The sequence below is a fragment of the Trichosurus vulpecula genome, chromosome 7, assembly GCF_011100635.1.
Source record: "Trichosurus vulpecula isolate mTriVul1 chromosome 7, mTriVul1.pri, whole genome shotgun sequence".
NCBI classification, from domain to species: Eukaryota; Metazoa; Chordata; class Mammalia; order Diprotodontia; family Phalangeridae; genus Trichosurus; species Trichosurus vulpecula.
The window spans coordinates 170,399,306-170,425,882 of record NC_050579.1 but is presented as its reverse complement, the minus strand read 5'-3'; the positions used below and the strand labels follow the sequence as shown (position 1 = coordinate 170,425,882).

General features: G+C 38.2%; 1 protein-coding gene across 3 annotated transcripts in view; it reads right to left on the bottom strand.

Annotated features, from left to right (window-relative positions):
- Positions 1-20,798, bottom strand: part of PNISR (PNN interacting serine and arginine rich protein) — a 47,240-nt gene extending 26,442 nt beyond the window's left edge. For 2 of the 3 annotated variants that reach the window (XM_036769247.1, XM_036769248.1), the window contains exons 1-2: positions 20,430-20,798; positions 259-337 (exon numbers count right to left, since the gene is read on the bottom strand). The gene's annotated coding sequence lies outside the window, so the exon portion shown is untranslated. The remainder of the gene's footprint in view (positions 1-258; positions 338-20,429) is intronic. The other variant, XM_036769249.1, reaches the window with a different exon arrangement.
- Positions 20,799-26,577: the final 5,779 nt, after the last annotated feature.

The following is a 26,577-nucleotide window of genomic DNA, read 5'->3' as shown; positions in this document are numbered from 1 at the left end:
AGTTGACTATACATACATACATACATACATACACACACACAGTAGTAAAATAAGTAATATATGTAATAAATATGAAGTAAATGAATAATATAAGTAAAGTGCTTTGCAAACCTAAAAGTGCTATAGAAATCAGAGCTCCTTATTAGGCGAAGTAGAAATTTTGCATATACCTTTTAATTAAAAAGGCTATTTTGGCAACAATTAGAGAAGTGAAAAATAACATTTGGTACAAATACAAAGTCAGCTATTAATACTGACCTTAAACGTATGCCTTCCCGTTAAAACCTGGGCCACTTCACAGATGCATAAGGATCATAGCAGCAAGTTTATCTTTATCCTGAAATTTAAAAGAAAATAACTAGCAAACAATTGTTTTCCCATTACTCAAACAAATCTGATGAATGTACCCTCCAAAGAATCTGACAAAATAACCTTAAAAAAATTTTGAATTTTTACTTCAATTTTGGGGTGGGGTGGGGTAGGGGAGGAGAAAACATTTTTTTAAACAGATATGTAAAGTAAGCATTAAGCAAGTAAAAAGAATAGGCCAAAAATGAAAAGGTAGAATTTTTCCACATTCTCATGATTCAAAATATACTTCTTTTAATTATTATAATCAAAGAATAAACTCACATAATTTAAGGAATATATCACTATTAGACAAAAAAAGGATGTTTTTTAAAAAGACTTAATATTTCATTATTTCAGCACAAGCTAACTAGGTAAAAAGCAAAGAAAGCTGCATCAATTCAGGATTTTCTCTATGTAAGGGTGTGTATAAAATATGATAAACCTTGAGTAAAAAGCCTCAGGCCCTATAAATGGATTAACTTTTTTCATGTATAACTAAAAGGTTTCTTTTCAAGTAGGGGCTGTTTCATTCATAGTATCTGTATAGAGCTAGTCACATAGGACACAACTAATAAATATCTATTAATTGATTGATTTGCTTGTTCAATCTGGTTCCACCTATCTCACTTGTTTTGACAGGGTGTTTCTAGGAACTGGACAAACCACCTCTGGAGAAAGAACTGATGAGAGTCTGAGTACAAATTGAAGCATTTTTTTAACTTTATCTTTCTTGATTTTTTTTCTTTGCAACACGACAAATATGGAAATGTTTTGCATGATTTCATAGGTATAACTGATATATCATATTGCTTGCCTTTTCAATGGGTGAGGGAGAAATGGAAGGGATAGGATTTGAAACTGCTTAAAAGAATGCTAAAAATAAACAATAAATTTGAAAAATAAAATACCATCCTCTCCCCCCCTCCCCACCAAACTGGATAGAAAGGAGAAATACACTCTATTAGCTATCTTTTTCATAGTCCTAAATAGAAGTATAAACAAATCCCCTAATAAGGGTAATGCTTCTTAAATAAACTCCTAAAAAGCTGGTACTATGTTTAATTTCCTTTACAAAGAATCTACTAACAATGACCATATGAAAAAATCTCCAAATTACTAATAAGAGAAATCCAGTAATTAAAGCAACTACTTTTAATTAAAGTTTCTACTTCAAACCCATCATATTGTCAAAATTTTTTAAAAAATGAAAAACGTTGGAGAGGTTATGGGAAAAAAGACACACAATGATTGGTAGAGCTGTGAAAGGGGTATAGTCATTCTGGTAAACAATTTGGAAGGAGGTCCTAAGGTTATTAACTTGGGGCAATATCCTTTGATTCAGTGATACACTGCTAAGCCTATGCCCCAAAGAAATAAAAGACAAAAAGTCTCACGTATAAAAATATTTATAGAATCTCTTTTTGTCATAGCAAAGAACTAGAAATAAACAGAATGCCCAATGAGCAGCAAATGGTTGAACAAATTATCTTTAAAAAATGATTTCAGAAAAATCTGGGAATACCCATATGAACCAAAGCAGAGTAAAGTTAAAGTGTACCATCAGAGACGTGAAAGTCTTGGGGTATAGATTAAGATATCTATTTTCTGGACATGGCCAATGGAGACATTTGTTTTGTCTGATTATGCATATTACAAGGGTTTCAATTTTTCTATTTTCAAACAGTAGAAGGGTGAGAGAAAGAGATTGGTTTTCTCATTAATTACAAAAAATAAACTAACAGTCTAGCAATCTTACTTGTAAATGTATACCTTATATACCCTTTGCTACTGACCATTTTGTCTAAGTGCTACTTCAAATATTTTAAGATCATCTCCTTTAACTCACTATAATCCAATTTGTATTCCTTTCATTCCAGTTCCAAAAGAAGCAGCAAAACACCCTGAGGGAGAGAGAGAAGGCAGCATGGGCCAGGCAAGTCAAAACACCACTATTCTTATACTGACCATCTTTCCCCTCAAACCCAAAAGGGGAAAGCCCTGAATTTTGAACTCAAGCGCCTTGGGAATAGCAGTGACCACCCCACCCAAAACCACCAGACCAGCTTCCAGCATCCCACAACCATGGATGACTCTCACCACCAATACTTGCTGACCAACTGCACAGGATAGACAGAAAGGCACAGGAGCTCTGGGAGGGCCAGCACCCCACCCCAAAACCCCACCTCCATTTCTATTTCAAGCCTAGCACTCATAACCATCACCTGTGGAAACAATTCCTATGGACAAGGGGCTTGCCATCCCCACCAACTGTTAGTCAGCTGCCACACATGTGGCAGGCAATGCAGCCTACCCGAAGCAGCAAGGTACCCTGGGGGAAGAGAAAGGAAGCAACATGTGCCAGGCAGATCAAATCAACACTACTACTTTAATATCTCCCCTCAGACCCTGATGGGGACAGCCCAGTACCATAAGAACCTAGGACTCTTACAGCCTTGGGAATAACAATGATTCCAGTACAGAGGTTTCAGTAATCATCCTAAGCAAGCAACCTCTGCGGAGACCCAGGCTGGCAACTGCTCCTACAGAAAAGAAAGTTCTTGTATCCAAAGTCCTTAATGTTGAAAAATGTTTCAACAATAGAAACCAGTAAAATACTATCAATGGAAATTACATTTAAAAAGAGGCATTGACATCTGGAGCTAGCTCCCACTAACTTGTTAAATCTTCGGGTGAGCATTTATGCATTCGAAATCAGCAAATGCTACAAACCATTGTTTTACTGATTGGCTAGACTTAATTGAGAAAAGGTTATTAATTCAGATTAAATTTAAAAGTGTGCCCTACTCAGTATACCAATTACCCATGGGACTTTTCCATCTGACTAGTAAATGAAACTTTCCATAGGTGTTTTCTCCTGGATTAGAATGGAAGCTCCTTGAGAACAAGAACTGTCTTAATTTTCTATTTGTATCACCAGCATCTAGCACAGTGCTTTGCATGTAAGTGCTTAATGCATCATTCATACATTCCACTATCAACCAGTTTCCAATGATGTATTTATGGTTCATGTAGAAAAAAACTTTTCAGTAATCATTCTAGTCAATCCCTTGGTAGCATTTAATACCATTTATTATGTTCTCCCCGATACTTCTTAGACTTAAGTTTCTAAGGCACAACTTTTATGACTAGTCAATATTCTTTTTTTCCAATTCTCCTTAAGCCTAAAATAGTCAAAAGACTATAAGCTAAAGGAGGTCAGCCTATTCTAAGTGGAATCCAGATTGTGACCTTCATTCTGTAACTAGCTCCTATTCTCTCAACTTTGGAGTTTTACTCATTATTATAGAAATAACCTTATGGTTTACAAAGTACTTTTCACCTGTGACATAGATAGTACAAGTATGAGGTGTCCCAAAAAGCCTTCAAACTTAAAACCAATGGAAGCTTTTTGGGGACTCCCACATGGTCATCAAGCTTTATGGGTGGTTTTTTCCCCTAATTTTATTTTTTTCAATTAATAAAAATTCATCTTCTCTCCCTCTCACTGAAAAGGAAAAATGAAACCCTTGTAACGAATATTTAGAGTCAAGTGAAACAAAATTGCACTGTAGTCCCAGTCCAAAAAAAAAAAAAAAAAAGCGAATCTGCCTTAGTCCACCACTTCCCTATCAGATGGGAAAGCAGCATGCATCATCAGGGGTCTGCTGGAATCATGGTTGCTCACTGAATTAGATCAGAGTTTTTAAGTGTTACAAAGTCGCTTGTCTTTAGAATACTGTTATTACTGTATAAATTGCTCTCCTGGTTCTTCTCCTACTTCACTTTACATCATTCCAAACGTGTATTTCCATGTTTCTCTGATACTTTCTCCATCATTTCTTACAGCACAATAGTATGTCATTACATTCATATATCATAATTTGTTCAGTCATTCCCCAAATGATGAACACCCCATTTCCAGTTTTGTGCTACCACAAAATGCTGATTTTTAAAAAACATATCATATTCTTTCCACCTTTGTTGATCTCTTTAGGGTGTAAAGTTAGTGGTAACCATTAACTTCTTCAATGGGTCAATGGGTACATTGGTAACTCTTGGGCACAGTTCCAAATTCATTTCCAAAATGGCTCTACCCCTACCCTGCATTAATTCTGCATATTTTCCCAAAGTCCCTTCAGCATTTGTCATTTTCCTTCTCTTTTGTCAACTTTACCAAACTAATTTGAGGTGGAAATTCAGAGTTGCTTTCTTTAGCATTTCTCTATTAGTAATTTGGAGCACTTTTTTCATATGGCTATCATTATCTTAAATACTTTACTCTGAAAAATCCCTGGTCAAATTCTTCAACTATGTTATCACCATAGCCTCTTATTCTAACAAATTTCAATCAGTTCCCTATATATCTTAGAAATGAGATACTTATCAGAAAAATGACACAAAGATTGTTTCCCTTTAACCTGTTTCTCTTCTCATTTTAGCTGCATTTGTTTTGTTATGAAAAAGCTTTTTAATTTCATATAATCAAAATTATCCATTTTACCTTTTGTGAGTCTCTCTATGCCTTGTTCGGTTATGAACTCTTCCCCTATCCATAGATCTGACAAATAATTTTTTCTAGCTCTTATAATTTGTTTATGATGTCACCCTTTATGTCTTAGTCATGTACCCATTTGGAACTTATCCTTGTATACAGTGGTGAGAAGTTAGTCTGTATCTAATTTCTGGTAGACTGCTTTGTTTTGTTTTTTTCCAGTTTTCCCAGCAGTGTTTCTCAGAAAGGGTTATCTTAACCTCAAATATTTGAGATTTTTGGATTTATCAAACACTGGCTTATTCAACTCATTTGCTTCAGTATTTAGTATACTGAATCTGTTCCACTGATCAACTTAGTTGCTTAACTAATACCAAATTGTTTTAATAATTATTGTTTCATATTATAGTTTGAAAGTTGGTACTACTAGGATTCCTTCCTTCTGACCTTTTGTTCCTCTAGTTGAGATGAATACTGTTGTCGATTTTTTAAGCCCAGAAGACAATTCTTTAGTAGTTTTATTAGCATGGCAATGAATAAGTAAATCACTTTTTTTATTTTTTGGCCTGCCAATGAGCAACAAAAGTATATTTCTCCATTTATTTAGGGATTTTTTATTTGTGTCGCAAAGGGTGACTTGTAGTTGTACTCATATGGTTGCTGGCTGTATCTTGGCAGGCAGATTTCCAAGAATTTAATATATTCCACAGTTATTTAAAATGGGATTTCTCTTTCTAGGTTTAATTGGTAACATAAAATAAGTAGATGGCTTAACATGAGTTTATTTTATATCTTGTAACTTTGATGAAGTTAACGGATTCAATTAATTTAGTTGACTCTAGGGTTGTCTATTTAAATTTTCATCTTCAAAAATGGATAATTTTTCTTACTTTTTGCCTGTTTCTCTTATTGCTAGCTAGCATAACAACAAATAATAATGGTGATAATTGGACATCCTTGCTTTAAACCAAGTCATTGGAAAAGCCTCTATTTTATCTCCATTATAAATACTGACTCACAGTTTTATATAAATACAAGTTATATTAAGGAAAGATGTTTATTCTCATGCTTTCTCGTATTCTTAACAGGAATGGGTGTTATCTTATCAAAAGGCTTTTCTGTATATATTGATATGATCATGTCTTTTATTGTGTATGTTATTTATATGGTAAATGATGCTTATAGTTTTCCTAATACTGACTAACCCTACATTCCTGGCACAAATCCCACCTGGTCACTGTGTATAATCTCTGTGATGTCTGTTGCTGAAATCTCCTCAATAATACGCTATATAAATTTTCACATCAATATTCGTTACGAATACTGGTCTACGATATTCTTTCTCTGTTTCTCCCTGGTTTAGGTATCAAGATCGTATTTGTATCACAGAAAAAAATTGGTAGGAACCCCTTCCCTTTTAATTTTTCAAACAGCTTTTATAATACTGGGATGGATCATTCTTTAACTATTTGATAGAAGTCACTCGCAGATCCATCCGGTCCTAGGTCGTTTTTTTTCTTTTAAGAGCTCAATTATGGCTTGTTCAATTTCTTTTTCTGAGATTGGGCAATTTGACCTCAGAAACTTACTAGCTATGTAATCCTGGGCCAGTCACTTAACCCTCTGTTTGCCTCAGTTTCCTTATCTGTAAAAAGGGGATAATAATAGCAGTGCCTATTTCCCAAAAGTTGTTGTAAAGATCAAATGAGACAACAATGGTAAAGTGTTTAGCACATAAATGTTAGCAATTACTTTCCTTGCCCCGCCCCAAACAACCCAACCTCCAGTTATGATTTATATGGTTCCAATTTTATCTCTTCTTTGACCTTAAGAATTCCTCTTTTAATGTTTAATTACAATTATTTAATTTGTTGGTTTTCTAGAGTTTTTTGGTTGCATGCCCCATTAGCTTATCTGTTCTCTTTTGTTGATGGAAGTGTTCAGAGATATACATTTTCCGCCTTAAGACTGCTTTAGTGGCATCCCTTAAATTATTATTTCTACGATTTGTTCTTTGGCCCACACTGTCTACAGGATTAAATTAGTCTCCAATTAATTTGTTTCTTCAGTGGTCCTTTATTGAACAGCATTTTTATCACATTGTAGTATGTAAAAGATGTGGTTGATACTGCTTTCTGTGTTTGTAAGGTTTTTAATGCCCTGAGACATGATCAGTCTTTGTAATGATTCCATGCACAGCTAAGAGATATGTATAGCTTTTTGTAGTCCATTCAATAATCTCTGAGTTTATCATATCTATCTTTCCTAAAATTCTATTGAGGTCCTTAAACTGTTCATTTCTTTGTTACATTTATCAAATCTTTGGTTAGACTTAACTTTTTTTTTTTTGAGGCAAACAGAATTAAGTGATTTGCGCAGGGTCCAACAGCTAGTAGTATCAGAGTCCCTATCCAGTGTGGCACTTGGCTGCCCAAATGTCTATGATACTTTTCAGCAAAATGTAGTTTTCCTGTTTATCTCTTCTAATTAAGCATACTGTTGCTGTTGCTTTGTCTAAAATCATGATTGCTATCCTTGCCTTTCATCCTTCAGCTGAAGGATACTACATTTTGCTCCAGGACCTTATTTTAACTTAGTGAATCCTGGTTTTAAGTGTGTTTTTTGTAAACAATATACTGTTGGATTCTACTTTCTAATCCAGTGTGCTAACCAATTCCATTTCATGGGTGAATTCATCCCTTTCCTGTTTATGATCGTTAGTTGTGTATTTCCTTTCATCCCATTCTCTTATACTCTTCCTTTTCTTTGTCACTCTTTTTATATAGAAGGGCTGCTGAGGAGTGTGCTCAACGCCAGTGTTCTAGGCTGATGCTGATTCTGCTCTCCTATTGTCTCACCTTTTTTTCCTTACCCAGAACCTGTTTTAATCCTTTGCTTCTTTCTTTTGAAACCTTTCTTCAAGATGCATCCTCCATAGTTGAGTTCATTTTACTTAGGACTAATCTCCCTCTCCTTAATCTTCTCTCTCCTACTTCCCCCTCTCCCTTCAACCTTCTGTTTCCCTATCAAGTAAAATATATTTCTGCATCTAGCTGTAATTTGAACAATTCAAATTTAAGAAAACTTTAAGTGTAGCCTACTCTTCCTCCTTGTCTGTATGGTATCCTACTTGCATATCCAAATTATGTGAAATAATTTCCCATATCCTCCCTACCCCCTTTCCCTAGAATAATCCATTCCCCCTCCTTTTCCATTCTTCTTTTAAGATCATCTAAACATAATAAAACTACTCTAGGGCCCTGTGTCCCATTAGACTCCCTCTATAACTGCTTATGATAACAGGTTTCTGAGGGGGCATATCTCTCCATATTAGAATATAAACAGTTCATCTGGTTTAGCTCCATATAACTCCTCACTCTTACTTCCCTTTTTATATTTCTATTGACTCTTGTCTTTGCAATTTAATGTTGTTACTCAGCTCTGGTCTTTTTTTTTTTTTTTAGTCAGGAATACTTGAAAGAGCACTTCCTCCATTTCATCAACATTCAATTGTTTCCTATGCCCAAAGGGCTACAAAACTGTGCATACCCTTTGATCCAGCACTACCACTACTAGGTCTGTATCCCAAAGAGATCATAAAAATGGGGAAAGGACCCACATGTACAAAAATATTTATAGCAGCTTTTTGTGGTGGCAAAGAATTGGAAACTGAGGGAATACCCATCAATTGGGGAATGGTTGAACAAGTTGTGGTATATGATGTAATGGAACACTACTGTACTATAAGAAATGATAAACAGACAGATTTCAGAAAAACCTGAAAGACTTACATGAACTGATGTTGAGTAAAGTGAGCAGCACCAGAACATTGTACAAACTAACAGCAACACTGTGCAATGACAAGCTTTGATAGACTTTGCTCTTCTCAGCAATACAATGCTCTAAGACAGGGCTGTACAACCTTAGGTTTTTATCGAAACAATAGGCAATATATTTTAATTTGCCATTTTAGTGAGAGCTCTGCAGTGTTTACTAAAGCACTTATGTAAATTTCTATGCTTGTAGTCAGGCTACATAAATCTCACTGCTGGGCGGCATGCAGCCCCAAGCAGCATTTGGACAACCCTGATCTAAGACAACTCCAAAAGACTCATGATGGAAAATGCTATCCACTGCCAGAGAAAGAACTATGGAGTCTGAAAGCAGATCAAAGCATACTATTTCCTTTTTTTTCTTTCTTGGAGTTTTCTTCTTTCATTCTGATTCTTCTTTTACAACATAACTAATGTGGAAATGCTTAATATGAATGTATATGTATAGACCATATCAGGTTGCTTGCTGTCTTGGGGGAGGAGGTAGGAGAGAGGGAGGTAGAAAAAAATTTGGAACTCAAAATCTCTTAAAAGCGAATGTTGAAAATTATCTTTACATGTAATTGGAAAAAATGAAGTAATATTAAGTGGGGGGGGGGGAAGGGGTGAAGAAGTAAATTTTGTTCAGCACACACCCAAAAAAGATTCGACTGCAACTGCTAAGTTAATCTTGGTTGCAAGTTGTTACATAATCTCTCCTCTGGAGTATCACATTCCAAGTTCTCTGCTCCTCCAAAGTGATAGCTGCTAAATCTTGTGTGATCCTGACTGAGTAGTTCCTTGGTAGCTGAATTCTTTCTGGGTGCTTGCAGTACTTTTTCTTTGATGAAATGTTCCTGAAAGTTTTCATTTGGGGATTTCTTTCAGGAGGTGAATAATGGATTCTATTTCCATTTTGCCCTCTGGTTCTAAACAAGTTGGGCAGTTTTCTTCATAGTTTCTTGAAATCTGATATCTAGGCTCTTTTTTCAGTCATGCTTAGTCCAACAGTTTTTAAAGTATCCCTCCCTTCATCCCAGTCAGTTGCTTTAGATACATTCTCTTTTTTTTCCCCATCCGTTTGACTTTGTTTTTAATATTACTTGTTGCCTCAGAAAGGATTAATTTCCATTTCTATTTGATTTGTGTGAAGTAGAAACTCAGTTGTTTTAATTAGCATTTCTCTAGTTATCGGTGATTTGAAGCATTTTTTTTCACACAACTCTTGAAATAGATACCTTGGCTATTTTCTCTGAAAATTGCTGGTCAAATCCATTAACCATGTTCTTATAAATTTAATCAGTTCCTATCCAGGCATACCTCATTTTGTTGCACTTTGCATTATGCAGATCACAGATATTGCATTTTTTTAGGAGTTGAAGGTGTATGGCAATCCAGTATTGAGCAAATCTATCAACACCATTTTTCCAACAGCATATGCTTACATCATGTCTCTTCTGTCACATTTTGGTAATTCTCAGCATATTTCATACTTTTTCATTATTATTATATCTGTTATGATAATCTGTGCTCAGTGATTTTGATGTTACTATTGTAACTGTATTGGGGCCCACACAATTTACAAGATCTCAAACTTAATAAATGTGTGCTGACTGCTCTACCAACTGGCAGTTCTTGTCTCTTTCCCTCTCCTCTGGCCTCCCTATAACCAGAGACACAACAATATTGAAATTAGCCAATAAATAACCCCACAATGGCCTCTAAGTGTTCAAGTGAAAGGAAGAGCCAATTAATGTATCAAACTTCATTGATGTCTTATTTTAAGAAATTGCCATAGCTACCCCAAACCTTCAGCAACCACTACCCTGATTAGTTAGCAGCCATCAACATCAAGGCAAGAACCTCCACCAACAAAACGATTATGATTCACTTAAGGACCTCATTCCTCTGGAATACTCTTGGTTTAGACCTCTTCCCCAATATCCATAGACCTCTATCTCCCACCCTATGCCATTCTGGGCTGGAAAAATAACTCACTGTAATTTTTTCTTGGATTTCTAAATCAGAACTCAAGGCTTATGTATTTTCTAGATTTCGGTTTAGTGGTTGTGGTTGAGAGCTGGGCTGTACTTCCTGATACTCCACCCTCTTGGCTAGTCTCATCATTAGCTTTTACAAATGTTGGAACTGAAATTTTAAGAAGTTAAATGACTGTATGTAGGTATATCTCACTAGTAATAGGAGGGATTACACACAATTAAACAGCTATTAAGTGCCTACTTTGTGTAGAACATTGAGCTAAGACAGGAAGTTGACATGCTTGCATTTTACTCAGGAGAAATATGTACTCAAAACAGGTTAAGTACAAAGTACTTTCAAGGAAAGAATGCTAATAACAGGATTCATAGAGGGAGAAGAGACCAGGAACTGTCTCTTGTAGGAGGTAGTATCTGAGGTTCTGCTTTGAAGAAAGAGATTTTACCAAGGAAAAGTGAGGAAGTGAATTCCAGATATGTTGGGTCCATTTTTAGCAAGGTTGAGAAATAAGAGGCAATAGGAAGTCAATAGAATTTTTTTTTGGAAGGAGGCAAGATGACATGGTGTAATCTGTGTTTTAGACTACTATCAATTTGGAAGCTGTATGGGAATAGATTGAAGAGGGAAGACCCTGGAAGCAGGGAGATCAATTAGGAAACTATGACAACAGGGCCTGAGCTAAGATGGAAGCTGTAAATAGAGACAAAGTAACACATACAAGAATGTAGAGGTGAAATCAACAAGACCTATCAAATGACTGGATATACAGAAATTGAGAGAGGTGGGAAAGTCCAGAACGGGGTAATGAAAATTGGTGTCTAGAAAGATGGAAAACAGAAATTAATCAATCTGGAGATGTGTTGGGGAGGAAATGAGTTATGCTTTGGATGTAATGAGTTTGAGATACTCAAAGGACATTTAAGTACAGAGTATCCACAGGATCATAGAATCAATTGTTCTTTGTTGTCATTAGTCCTTTGCTCCTGAAGAGGACCAATTATGTCAGGAAGTTGAGATCTTGACTTGTAAGTAAACTGGATTTAAGTGAGGTAGAGCTGTGCAGAGTCATCAGCCTCACTCTCTCCTCTAGTCACTGGCGTCCAGTGGCAAGACATAGGTCAAGAAGTCTGGTGATGGCCCTGGGTGCATTGGGAAACCGTGGCCTTTTAAGCTAAAGTCTTTCCCAGGCCTCAGTTTGTCTGAGGCAATGGCCATTCAGCAATTAAAAGCTAGGTAAGAATTAAGCAAAAGACAGCCTGGTTTGCCTTCACAAAAGACTCAAACTGGGATGGAAAGACCCTCAGAGCTCTGGCTAGAACAAATGCTATATACACTCCCCCTGAACCATGAAAACCCAATGACCCATTGAGGCTTGGGCGGGGAATTATTATTGGCCAATCAGTGGAAGCCATAGTGATTTGGGTTTTAAGGTATAGTCAAGTAGCTCCATTTAAATCATAATGGGCTTTAACAACAAGAAATCATAAATGAAAATTACATAAGACCAAAGAGTTAACTGTCCTAGTTTAAAAAAAGAATAAATAAATGGGGAAGAAAAATCTAGTCTCCAAACCCCAAGATCCCTTGTGAAGTACAAGCAATCATCCACCCCTAGCAATGTGGCCACCACTTTTCCAAGGCTCACTATACTATTCTGTGTCATGTACTCCCTAGTTTTCAGCATTCTCCTTATATGTTATCTAAAATGTAAACTCCTTGAGGGTAGGGACTGTCTCGCTTGTATCCTAGGGTATACAAAGTGCCTAAGCTAGCTCTATCTATCTATCTATCATCTATCTATCTATAGCAGGGCTGTCCAACCTTAGGTTTTTATTAAAACAATAGACAATATATTTTTATTTGCCATTTTAGCGAAAGCTCTGCATCTATGTAAATTTCTATGCTTGTAGGCAGGCCGCGTATTAGACAGCCCTGATCTAGATCTCTCTTAAGAGAGGGAATGAAGAAGTAGTTCAAAGGAGGAAAGACTAGAAGGAAATAAAAGGGTGATTTTGAAGATTCACAGGGATGAGATAGTCAGAAATTGCTACAATGTAAAAATAAGAGTGTCAATTTTTTTTTTAAAGAAAGATAGGCAACCATAAAGGAGACTTTTGAAGAATGAAGTGAAGGAGCAGTAGGGAACTTGAGACTGAATGCTTCTATTTTCTCAAAAAAAAAAAAAAAATAGAAAAGTCCCTTTCGCTAAGTTTCAGAGAAAAGTGATAGCTAAACTGTCAGTTTTGGCATTTTAACTGGATGTGCTAAAGGCAAAAAAAAAAAGGGGGGGGTGGGTGGGAAGGGCGCCCAAAACAAAAAATTCAAGTATGTTTTATTCTATGTACATTTACTACGGAGAAAAGCACTGGATTTGGACTCTAAGGATGTGTATTTAAAATCTAGCTATACTACTTACTATCAGTATGACACAGAACAAGCTACATCACCTCTCTGAGCCGCAGTTTCCTCATCTGTAAAATAAGAAATGGGATAAGATGATTTCTAAGGCTCCTTTCCATTCTAGATCATTTTTGCCAATGCAACCCTGGAGATTAAGGAAACTGGCCTTTGAGTTGCCATTACCTTATGTTATTTATATAATGGTGCACAAATTACTTAGGAACAAGCAATAATTGATATGTTTTCATTTTGTGACAGCAGTGACCACATTATGGTTCTACAAGGCTGATTCAGACTATCTAACCTTAACCAAATAAAAACAGATTGAACTGATTTCCCCATTTTGAGTTACTTGTGTCAGTAAGTGCTGGATTTTATGCCATACACATGTGTTTCACTGTTCTCTTTTTTTGCATTTTTAAATTCTGTGGTTTTTAAGAATGTATGTTACTTTAAGGAAATATGCAAAGGGACAAGTACAATTCAGTGTTTAAGACAATGCAGCCTGAGATGTTGGTGAAAAAGTCATACAAGTCAAGAATAACTGAAGCCCACAATGAATCAGGATCAGTTGGACAAAAGCTCAAAGGAAAATGTGTTTTACCTATATTGAATTGCCTGCCTTCTCAAGTAGGGTGGGTGGGGAGGGAAAAAGGGGGAGAATTTGGAACACAAAAGTTCTAAAAACAAATGTTATAAAAAATTGTTTTTACATGCAACTGGGAAATAAGATATACAGGCAATGGGGTATAGAAATCTATCTTGCCCTACAAGAAAGTAAGGGGAAAGGAGATGGGAAGGGTGGGAGTGGGGTGATAGAAGGGAGGGCAGACTGGGGAAAGGGGCAATCGGAATACATGCCATCTTGGGGAGGGAGGGTAGAGATAGGGAGAAAATTTCCAATTCAAAATCTTGTGGAAATGAAAGTTGAAAACTAAAAATGAATTTAAAAAGAAGGTAAGCACTTTTGAAAGATTTAAGAATTCTGATCAACACAATGACCAACCACAATTCTAGAGGCCATTTAATGAACCATATTACCCAACTTCTGACAGAGAGCTGATGAACTGAAGATGAAGAATGTAACATACCTCACTGGACAGAGTCAATGTGGATTTGACTATGTATATTTGTTACAAGGGTTTTATTTTTATTTCTTGCCATTGCAAATGGGGGGGTGGGGGTGGGGGTGAGGAGTTGGCTAGAGATATGGTTACCAAAAAATAAAAATTTTAAATTAAAAAAAAAATAAAAGGAAAACACGTTTTAAAAGAAAAAATCCCAAGAACTGAGAAACTATTGCTGTGAAACCAATTAATTAATCTTCAGAAAAGAAGCAGAAGACCTTCAGAAGGGCTGATTCCTCTATAGTGCATCATAGGCTTCTCACAATCAGAGAGAGGAAACTGGTGAAGCAGTGGAGCTCTTTCAGGACCTGAAGGCAGGAAGACCTGAGCTTAAATCCAGTTTCATACACTTATAATGAACGGGAAAGTCACTTAACTTCTCTTTGCCTTGGTTTCCTCAACTGTAAAATGAGGATATTTAATAGCACCTACCTACCAGGGTTGCTGTGAGGATCAAATGAGATAATATTTGTAAAAGCCCTGAGCACAGTACCTGGCAGAGTAGGTGCTATATAATAACCGCCCCCCCACCCTTTACAGTTGGAAATACATGAGACTAGTAAAAAAGCAACTTCTAACCGTTACTATGAAGAAATGACAGTGGTATTGGGCAAAGCAATAAAAGGATCATTTTTTAAATTTGAAAACAAAACCAAAAAAAGGATAATTTTTACTGAAGAAATTCACTTTTTCATTCAAGACTACACCAAAATCAAAGTATGCCTGTAAGACCTAAGCATAATACACAGACAATATAACTTCCTCTAAAAAGTTTGGAGGCTTTTTTTTTAACTTCCAGTGATTCTAGAAATCTTGCCCTCTGTGAGGTAATAATGAATTTGGATAAATATATTGATATACTGAAAAGTTCTAGAATTTACAGACATTCCCAATTGGAACTAGAATATTGAAACAAACCCTAAGTCATGAAAGGCTAAGAAATTTATCCCAAAGATGCATCAGTGGTGGCCTGGGAATTCATCTGCCTTGAACTCCAAAGAAAACCCATCAGGAAACAAAGAATGTGTCTTATCTTGTGAAATCACTTAATCTTGTGATCTCAGTGTCAAATTGTGTAAAACAAGTGATTGCAACAAATGGACAAGTTGTGTTTACTTACTATATATCAAGACAGGTAGTACAGTGAATAGAGTGCTAGGCCTAGAGTCAAGAAGACCTGAGTTCAAATTTGGTCTCAGAGATTTACTAGCTGTGTGAGCCTAGGCTTAACCTGTTTGCGTCAGATGCCTCCACTATAAAATGGGGATGATAATAGCACCTACCTCCCAGGATTGTTGCGATGATCAGATGAGATAATATTTGTGAAGTACTTAGCACAGTGACTGACACTAAATTGTTTCTTTAGTCTTACCCTTCCTCAATAAATTTAGTCTACTTTGTCCCAGTTAATTTGCACACCACAGTAGCCCTGAACCTAGAGATTTAAATAAGAAATAAAATATGGAGGGACAGTCAAGAGGTTCTGAAACAGCTTCCCAGCTGAATTCCTGCAACTCTTTTTCCCACTTGCCTGCTCTTTAAATGCAGTAGACAGAGGACTTGGACTTAGGAAGAATAAGCCTTTCAGAACTTGCTATGTGACCCTGGGAAAGTCATCTAAGCTCCTATCCTCAGGTTCCTCATCTTCCAAATGAGGGTAATAATAGCACCAACCTCCCAGGGTTATTGTGAGAACCAAATGAAATACTATATAGTATTTTGCAAACCATAAAACACTACATAATTTCTAGTTACTATTGTTGCTGAAGGTAGCGAGGTGGCACAATTGATAAGAGCCCAGAACTAGAGGCAGGAAGACTCATCTTCCTGAGCTCAAATCCAGCCTCAGACACTAGCTATGTGATTCTGGGCAAGTCACTTAACCCTGTCTGCCTCCGTTTTCTTATCTGTTAAATGATCTGGAGAAAGAAATGGCAAACTACTACAGTATCTTTGCCAAGAAAATCCCAATGGGATCATCAAGAGTTGGACACAACTGAAATACTCGAATAAATTATTATTGAAAAATGTATTGCCCCTCCTCCCATTCCTTGCCCTCAAGTTTCATCTTTTCATCCTTTTCTCTAGCTTCAACTTCCTCTACCTCTTTAAAATTTTTTCCGTGTTCTCTTTTATCTATGTTCACATAAGTACAGCAATCATCCATCTCAGATTTTCCATAATAGTACAGATTTAAAACACAAAGTTCCATTCAATAATGAGGGGGGAAAAGTCTTCTCTCAAATCCTGTGTGTCAGAGGTTGTTGGTTCACAGAACATGATTGAAATAATTAAAAGGCACTCCCCATAATTAGGGAGGCTATACGAAAGGAAGAAATCCTTATTCTTTCATATTCATTCTATTTCAACTGCTATCAGTGCCTTAGAGCAGTATATCTGGAAAAAAAGTTCTTAGTCTGGGTCTACAAACCCCTAGGTGACTCTTGGATAAATTTCAGAGGATGCCATGAACTGGAATAGATAAGAAAAAATTACTTCTTTATTTTCACTAACCTCTAAATGACATTTAATATTTCCTTCAATTATTTAAGACATTATTCTAAGGAGTCCATAGGCTTCAAAATATTGTCAAAGAGATCCATGATACGATAAAGATTCAGAAGCCCTGCCCTAAAAAGAACAAGACTGATCTCTTCCAATTCAGTTCCACACTGATATAGAGTGAACTACATACAGCTATCCATTCCTATCTAATGGGGCCAGGTTAAAAGTCTGGGAAAGAAATCAAACATGATTCTTAGGCCCCTTTTTGTGTTCCACTAAATGAATAGAAAATGTAAAGTCAGAGTTTAGAAGAGATAAAAGGATCTTCGTATTTCTAGATCGGGGTAGGTAGGTGGCACAGTGGACAGAGTGCCAGGACAGGAGTCAGGAAGATCTGTGTTCAAATCCTGTCTCAACTAGCTCAATCTGTATGCCTCAGTTTCTTTATCCATAAAATGGGGATAATAAAAGTACCTGCCTCACAGGGTTGTTGTGAGGATCAAATGAACTATTTGTAAAGCATATAGCACAGTACCAGGCATGTAGTAAGCATTATACAAATGTTAGTTGTTATTGTTTCCCAACACGTCAAAGGAGTCAACATCATCTATTCTGTTAAGTGGCACCATTAGTAGTAATATAAAAAAAACAATTTTTAATTAATTAATTTTATTGTAAGGGTTCTACAAAACTTTCTGTTTTTAAGTGAGGGGTTCAATCACTAGTTTGTGATCCATTCATATGGCATATCATGCACTATTTTGTGTCATTTCTCATAATGTTGGTTTGAACTACTAACTCACTCTTTTATATAATTTTTCATATTTCTTGCCTCCAACATTTTAAGTTTTTTTGAGAGTAAGGATCATGACTTACATGTGTCTGGCATCACCCATTATAACTAAGACAATATCTTGACTATATTAGGCAAACCAAAAATTTGTTGATCCACTGTTACCAAGCAATTACTTTAATTTCCATGGTAATTACTGCCTTTTAAATATTTTCACATTGACTAAATTTTGCCTTGAATCCCTTGTTATGTTCCCAGAGAGCTATTCTTTATAATGAAGAATTAAAGAGAGAATGAGAAAAAGAATTCAGTAAAACCAATCATATCTCTGCAAAGGAATAGGTGAGGTGTGTTCTCAAATTTGTACTTTGGGGCCATGTAACAATTACATTCTAATGGTACTTTGTTTGCTCTATAAAAACATATTAAAAATAAACAGCTACTTTAATTTTAGACAGCTGAAAATGAATTCTCAATAATTTTCCATTATTTTAGCCTCACTCCCATAGGTACAAAGGCCAGGCTAGCCACAAAAAACTTCAACGGCTAAGGTGGCCAGAATTTTTCTGACAGAAGTCACCTTATTTTGATTAGATGAGCTAACAGTAAGCTACCATTTTTCTTGAGAAACTTGTGGAATTTGGGAAAATACTATCTCCAGTGGAATACGAAAATTAATTACCAAGAGCTGCAACAGATCGTATACAATGAGACACACAATCTATCACAACATTACACAACTTCAGAAGTGAAGAGAACCTTTCCCACAATCACTAAGATGATCTCATTTCATTTTCTCTTTAGGCTAAAGTTACAGTAGATCAATATTTAGTTTGGGAACCCTAAATTTACTGATTTGGTTGTTTATCATTATCATTAGCAAAACACAAAGGCAATCATTTAATCTAACTTTGAGGAGGAAAAGAAAATCCGAATTAGATGTCCCAATAGGGACAGGATCAGTATTTGCTTTCTACTATGAAGAGAAAGTGAGACCAAGAAAAAGTTCCAAACAAAAACTAAACTTTAACTGCAGTGAGACTCTTTACTCACAAAAGAAGCATGAAGTTCACATCACAGTAATGTAGAGGTAGAAGATGGCCAATTTTAGTCCTATCACTCACAAGCCATGGGACTTTGTGAAAGTCTCAAACTTTCTGAGCCTCAGTTTCATTACCTCTATTCTGATGGGGCTGTTGTTATAATCAATTAAATAAGTATAGCATCCTGTAATCATAATGGGTTAACATAAATGACTTATCAAGTAAAATTAAAATCTTATTATCTACCACTAGACGTCACAAAATTAAAAGGAACCTCTGGGCTCATCTAGTTCACTTTACAGAAAAGAAAACTGAGGCCCAAGAAGGTTAAATGTCTCCTGCAAGATCCCACAGGTAGCCTGTATTTCAGACAGGATTTAAACTCAGGTCTTCAGACTTCCAGAGCTGGTGGTCCTTCCACTGTACCAGTTGTCTCATAACACTCTGAAACAAAGTATAATGCTTCTCACATCAAACTTCACCAAAAAAAAAAAATGAGTACTAAATTTCACAGGGCCAATACACAACTTCTTTAACCTATGCCATTCTGTAGAAAAAGTAATTGAACAGAATACCAAAAAATTTTAATTCTGTGCTGGTTGCTCCTTAACACAGGAGTAATTAATTTGCCCATTTTGCCTAGTAAATAAAATTGGATAATAGTAGCTTGAAATGTGGTGACAAGTTTACTCTTGACTAAGTTTCAGAACATTTTAACTAAATTTGAACTGAATTGTAACAGTGACAAAAATATAGCAAATAAAAGTAACTAATAAGAAAGTGAAGACAGTTGCAAGAGCTTTTGATTGTAGCTTATTTCTTAAAGCATAATTATATTATATCCTCCCTCAACAAATATTATTCTAAAGATTGGATAACAGCAGTTTTGGGTTTGTTTGTTTTTTTGCTTCAAGGTGGCGCAGTAGATAGCATATTGGATTTGAATCAGTTCTTTCAAATCGGGCTTCAGATACTTACTAGCTGTGTGATCCTAATTTCTATATCCGTAAAATGGGAAAAATAACACCTACCAGGGCTGTTCTGATGATAAGATGAAATAATTGTAAAGTGCCACGCAAACCTTAAAACGCTATATAAATGCTAGCCATTAGTACTACTATCAATAAATGGTCTGTGCTGGGCTAAAATGGTTTCGTATGGATTGGGGTTTTTTGGGGGGAGGGGAAATTAATGTAACAATCATTTTTATTAGAATGACCAAAAGCAAGTGTCAGCTTGGTCACCATATACGGGAAGCCTCCAAAGAGCAGTTACTGAAAAAAAAAAAAAAACCACAGGGACAAAGGAAACAACATTACATGAAACTTTCTGACATCTGAAAGCTTACAGTGTAACAGAGAAGACAGGGTAAAGACCCATGAAACACAAATAGTACCTTGGGACCTGATTACAATCCAGCGGTTCCCCGCAGTGTGGGACAGGCACCTCTTAAGAGTACCAGACAAGAACTGCAAAAGGCGCTCCAGGGTCTTCTACTATGCACATGCGTGTACGCTGCCGCCGTGTATCCTCCGCCTCCCCCCCACCCCCGCCTCATCCGCCTCACCAGGGTGTTCCCAGCGCGCACGCGCAGTACTCAACGGCCAGCCCGGAACCTGACAATTATCCTCCTCTCATCTAAGGGACTTGCCCCGAGAGATGAGGTAGCATTCCTGCTGGCTGGGATGCATCCCCGTCGCAGAGGGCGCTGCTGCTACAACTAGGCCTAACTGCTACCACAGTCACCTCCTCCTGGGGGACGAGGTGGATGGGGATGGAAGCATTTGGCGGCCGCCGCAGGCGACGCACACAACCCGTTTATAACGCCATACTGCTTACTCCACGAGGCCCGTATTGCAAGGCAGCTGCCTAGCAAGTCCCAGTGTGTAACAGTTCTTTATCACTCACCCACTCTGTCTCCGGGACACCGCAGCCGATGCGGTCGCTACAGCGTCTTCTCCACCCCCTTCACTCCTTCCACTTCTTCTCGAACAAGACAAGATGGCGCCAGAGCGCTGTCACCCGGAAGCAAATGTTGACAACATCCGGTCCGTCACACAAGCCATGTTCAACCCGCTGGGCCGGAGGCACGTGACTCGGTCTCGGTTTGCCCCTACCGCAGGCCGCCGTACTGGATGCTAGCGTTCTGTCGCCGTGTTTTTCGTCATTTATATCACCAAGTTGGAACGCCTAAGGACGTACCCCACCTGGATGGCTTCCCCACGGCCCTTAACAGACGCTCCATTTCATACTGGCCCCCTCTCCCATCTTTAGTGTGGGCAACCAGTGAAATGCGTGTGTGCTTCCGACTGAGGGCGGGAAGCGGGGAGGAGTCGCTATGGCGAGTCTCCTTCGGCAGGGGGAGGGGAGGGGAGGGGAGGGGAGGGGAGGGAGGAAGTTAGGAAGCTGCTCCACAGTTGTTTCTTGATTCCGGGCTTGCCCTTGCGGCAGTAGTCTTTACGGTTCTTGAACTACGGACAGCTGCTTAGGTCAAACACACCTCACCAGCGGGCTCTCCAGGAAGATCCGAGCCGGGAGGCTGAGGAGCAGAGGGGAGACTCGTCCCCACGTGGACCTACCACAACAGCTTTCCTGTAGACCCGGTCTGTGACAGCGTCCTCCGCCGACTCTTGTCCCTGGAGAAAGGCCAAGCCCAAAAGGGAGAAGCGCCTAGGGTTTTGGCCGCAGCATGCTGACCCTACTTAACCCTAACTGGGTGTTGTCAACGTCACCCTGAAGCATGCTCAGCTCTGCTGCCGCCTAGCGAGAGGTCCCCTTAAGAAAGGAGGGAGCATCTTGCCGGGTCAATCGGGCTGCTGCTGCAGCGCCTACCACCAGCTCCGGGCTGGGCTCGGACGCTTTACACGAAATGGGCTTTGTAATTAATAAATAAAAATGGCTTGACTACCCGGTGCTTTAATTTGAGCAACCCAGCTTGCTGTGCAGCGCTCAGTTTGGGAAACTTCTTGTTCTGCCCCTCTTAGCAGAGGCAGTCTGCAACAGTGGAAAAAACTGGATCTGGAATTAGAGAACTTGGGTGTGAATTCCAACTCTGTGACTGTGAGCAAGTCGCTTAACCTCTCTGAACCTCAGCTGCTTTTTTTGTAAAATGAGAGGGGCACTAGGTGGCCTTTAAGAACCTGTCTTTAAATCTGCAATCCCAGGTCTAGTTCGGTTCACTGAAAAAAGAAGCTGCCTCTAGTATATTTTGGATTCGCTGAATATCTGGAATCCAAAAGAAAAAAACTTTGGAGAACCACAAGTATCTGAAGGGAAATTCATTATTCCATTTGGAGATTGCTTATATTCATTGGCAAGAATATCTATTTTAATCTTTACATTATAATATACTGCACTCTGAAAAGTGAAATCCATCGAAATAGTGAAAACAAATTCATTATTCCATTTGGAGATTGCTTATATTCATTGGCAAGAATATCTATTTTAATCTTTACATTATAATATACTGCACTCTGAAAAGTGAAATCCATCGAAATAGTGAAAACAAATTCATTATTCCATTTGGAGATTGCTTATATTCATTGGCAAGAATATCTATTTTAATCTTTACATTATAATATACTGCACTCTGAAAAGTGAAATCCGTCGAAATAGTGAAAACAAACATGAAATGAACTACGTCCAAAACATCCAAACCTGCTTGAGTAGTGCACCTGCTCCTAAAAATGTCTTTTTCAGTTCCTTCTTCTTGTACCAAAGATATTCTAATCTATAATGTAAGGTTTTTTTAATTATGTGACACAAAGAAGAAAATAATAATCTCGACGTGAAATGAGGCATGAATTATATTTTCGGATATTCTCCCAGAGCATTAGGTAGAAACAAAGTTATAAGCCAATGGGGAGAAGGGGGAGAGGTGGTGGCACCTGGTGGTAAAAACCTGTAAGTCCTGTTAACAAAGAATCTGAAGCTAGTGGATTGCATAAGCTTGGGCGTTCTAAACTATATTAGGACTAAAATAATCCCGATCTGCACCAAATCCAGAATGATTATAGTAAGCTCCCAGGAGCAAGGGGCCACCAAGCTCCTTAAGAAGGGGCAAACTGGCCCAGGTCAGAAACAGGGCAATCAGAACATCTGTACTGATCATTAGTGGGATTGGACTTGTGAGTTCCCACTTCACTTACAGCAAGATATGGAGACAATCTCAAAAAAGAATTATGATATAAATGGTTTTGCACATTTTGAACTGAGCTGAGAAGAACCTGGGCCAAAGAGTAGAGACAAGTGTTTGCTCCTATTATGACAATTTCCTAAACTATCTATAGTAATAGCAGCCATTACCTATGGTGATTAGGCTAACCCTTATAGCATCTCTCCTACTTTACTTTATTCTACTACAGAGTACAAATGTGAAATTCAAAACCAGGCAAGTTAAGTGATTTTCCCCAAGCCACAAAAAAAATGGTAAGTGTTAAATATAGTTTTTGAGCACAGGTCCTTTTCTTTCTCAACCAGTACTCTTACTACTATACTCCTTACTTTCCACATAAGAAAATTGAAGCCCAGAAAGGTTGTGACTTGCCCAAGTCACTATATAAGTAGCAAGTAATAGAAATGGGATTTTTAACCCAGGTGCTCTGATTTTGAAATCAGTGCCCTTTTCCATTGAACCACATTGCCTCTGCTACCATATTCCCTCTTGCCAAGTCATATAGGCTTGGAGAGCTAGAATGTGTGCAGGCATACTTCCTTTAAAGGGACCTCTGCTTTTGACTTTGGCATGAAGAGAGAGAGAGAAGGGAAAGCCTTCCTGGTGCTTTCATGCTTGTCACACCATGTGGTAAAGGAGCAGCAGTACAGGGAGTATTTTGCTCTGCTAGCTTCTCTCTAGGTTTTTGGGACACCAGTTACTCCTAGTTATTGTATCTTTCTGACTGCTTCTCAGTTTCCTTCACTGGATCTTCATGAAGACCATGCCTTTCAACCATAGGTGTCCCAGTGGGTGCTGTCCTGGACCTACTTTTCCCTCTATATTACTTCTCTTGGTGATCTCGTCAGCTATCATGGATTTAATTGTGATTTCCACGCTAATGATTCTTGACTCTACCTATCCTACCCTAATCTTTCTGCTGAGTTCCAATCCCATATCTCCATCTGCCTTTCAGACATCTCAAACTGAATGTCCAGTAGACATCTTAAACTCAACATGTCCAAAACTGAATTCATGATCTTTTCCCCTAAACCCTCTCCTCTCCTACCTTCTGTATTACTGTGGAGGGCAACACCATCCTCCCAGTCCCTAAGGCTAGCAACATAGATGTTATCCTTGACACCTCACTATCTCTCACCCCTGTATCCAAACTTTTGTTAAGCCCTGTCAATTTCACCTTCACATCTCTCGAATCCACCCCCTTCTCTCCTCTGACACTGCTGCCACTCTGGGGAAGGCCCTCGTTACTTCATGCTATAATCTTAGATACCCTGCTTCAAGCCTCTCCGTACTCCAGTCCATCCTCCATTCAACAAAAAAAATGAACTTTTCTTAAATTGAAGATCCAACCATGTCACCCTCTACCGAATAGACTCCACTGGTTCCCTATCTCCTCCAAGAGCAAATACAAAACCCTGCATTTGGCTTTCAAAAACCTTTATAACTGGGGGCAGCTAGGTAGCGCAGTGAGTAGAGCACTGGCCCTGGAGTAAGGAGGACCTGAGTTCAAATCTAGCCTCAGATACTTGACACACTTCCTGGCTGTGTGACCTTGGGCAAGTCACTGAACCCCAATTGCCCTGCCTTCCCTCCTCAAAAAACAAACAAAAACCTTTATAACCTAGCCCCTAGTCTTCTTCCCACCAAATACTCTTCAGTCCAGTTACACTGACATCCTTGCTGTTTCATGAACAAGATACTCCATCTCTCTGCTCCAGGCACTTTCTTTACTTGTCTTCCAGTTCCTGGAACCTCCCTATTTCCACCTCCTAGAGGGACTATATAGCACTCCATTAAGCCTGAGGGAAAGAGCTCAAGATCTTGCTGGGGCCAGTTCTGTCCCCTCAAAAGTCACTTACAGTTGCAACCTAGGCTACTGAACTGTGAATTGCCCTGTGTGTGAGGACGTTGAGATACTTTGAAATCCAGCTCCCCAGGAGGGGAGGGGAGGGAGTCAGACAATGAAAAATAGGAGGAAAGAAGGGAGAAAGAAACTGAAATTACCAAAGATTTCAAGAGGAAAACTCAAAGTCCTTGAATATAAGCAGAAAAATCAACAGGGAAAACATTAACAGCAGAAAGATCCAGAACTAGTAAATAAGTCTAAGTATCTTTGAATAAATACTGTAAAACAAAAGAAAATGATCCAATACTTGATGAGACAGAGAACCTTGTGGAATTTGAAAACGTGGAACCACAATAGGCATTTCTGAGGGTTTAAAAGAGAAATGAGAATTATAACAACAGCATTTGTATATAGTAATATATATTATATATATATTATAATATACAACAGTATCAGAGTATTATGAGAGAGACCAGTTAAGAGACTTCTTTTATTATTTGTACAAAGTGGGTGGAAGGTAGAAGTCAGGTGGGGGTAACAGTATAGAGGCAGGTCTGGGGTGCCATGGACAGAACCTGGTGATACCCCAAGTACAGGTGAATCCATATTTATTTTGTGGGGAACTATATTACAAAGTGGGAGGGTGAATGAAAGTGGGGAAAAGTGAGGGAGTTATCTTGTCTAGTTTCCTTTCTGTTCAATTGTGTGTCTAGTCCAATTTCTGTCTTATAAGGAAACTTTATTCAATTATGAGAATTGTGAGAAAACCTTGTTGCATTGTTTGACCCCAGTTCTTTGTGGCTGGGAAGCTGAACCATCTCTACCTGTTCCTTAGAGACCCTTAGAACCTAGGTTATGTTGACCAGCAACCCAGTCAGATCCAAAGATTGATGCAAGGAGTTTTCTCACAGTTATACTCTCAAGCAACCCATATATTTTATCTGAAAACTGGCCCCATACTGATCAATCAATTAATGTTTTCTTGTTCTTTTGATTGAATACAGATACTTGCAGGAAAATGGAACACCTCTTCTTCTGATTTCAGGGAATTATACCTGTTCACTCATCCCCCTCCCAACTTGGAAAGTCCTAATCTTTCCTCCAATTAGAAATCAGATTACCCTGCTCTCATTAGATTTGACTTAAGAAGGAAATAACATGCACACTCAATTGTGTATCTTACCCTACAGGAAAGTAGGGGGGAAGGGTATAAGAGAGAAGGGATGATAGAAGAGAGGGCAGTGGGGGAGGAGGTAATCATAAGCAAACACTTTTGAAAAGGGCCAGGATCAAGGGGATAAAATTTAATAAAGGGGGGACAGGATAGGACGGAGGGAAATACAGTTAGTCTTTCACAATATGACTGTTATGGAAGTGTTTTGCATAATGATACATGTGTGGCCTATGTTGAATTGCTTGCCTTCTCAAGGAGGGTGGGTGGGGAAAGAAGAAGGGAGAAAATTTGGAACTCGAAAGTTCTAAAGACAAATGCTCAAAAAAAAAAGTTGTTACCTTCTTTACTTTGGTAGTGGAAGAGGGTTCCACTGATGAATGTTCCTACAGGTGAATAGAGATGGTATGTGAAGGGAAATGGAAACCCTGTGTTAAATGTGGTCAGGAGGATTTGGTGCTTGATAAGACCACTTGACCTAGTTGAGAGGGAGGGAGCTGGAACTTCTGGGGTCTACTAGCACCTGGGAGGGGGATAGTATTTATCCAGAGAAGAGAGTTTGATGAAAATATAAAAAAGAAGGTAACCAGATATATACAAATATAAATCAGTAGTAGATATGAATCAGTATATATAAATCAGTAGTAGACTACATGGAGGAAGGGGGTGGGGAAGAGTTGTGTCCTCCAATGGGGCAGTGTCCTCTCTGACATCTGCAATAATTGGCACTGTTCTGGGAGTAAAGCTTAATAAAAGGGAAATCCTAAGGGAAAGCTCTACAAGGTAGCAGCAGAGACTGTCTAAAGGGGATGTCTAGAATGGATACCTTGGAAATTTTGATACCAATCCAAGCACTGTGCTAAGT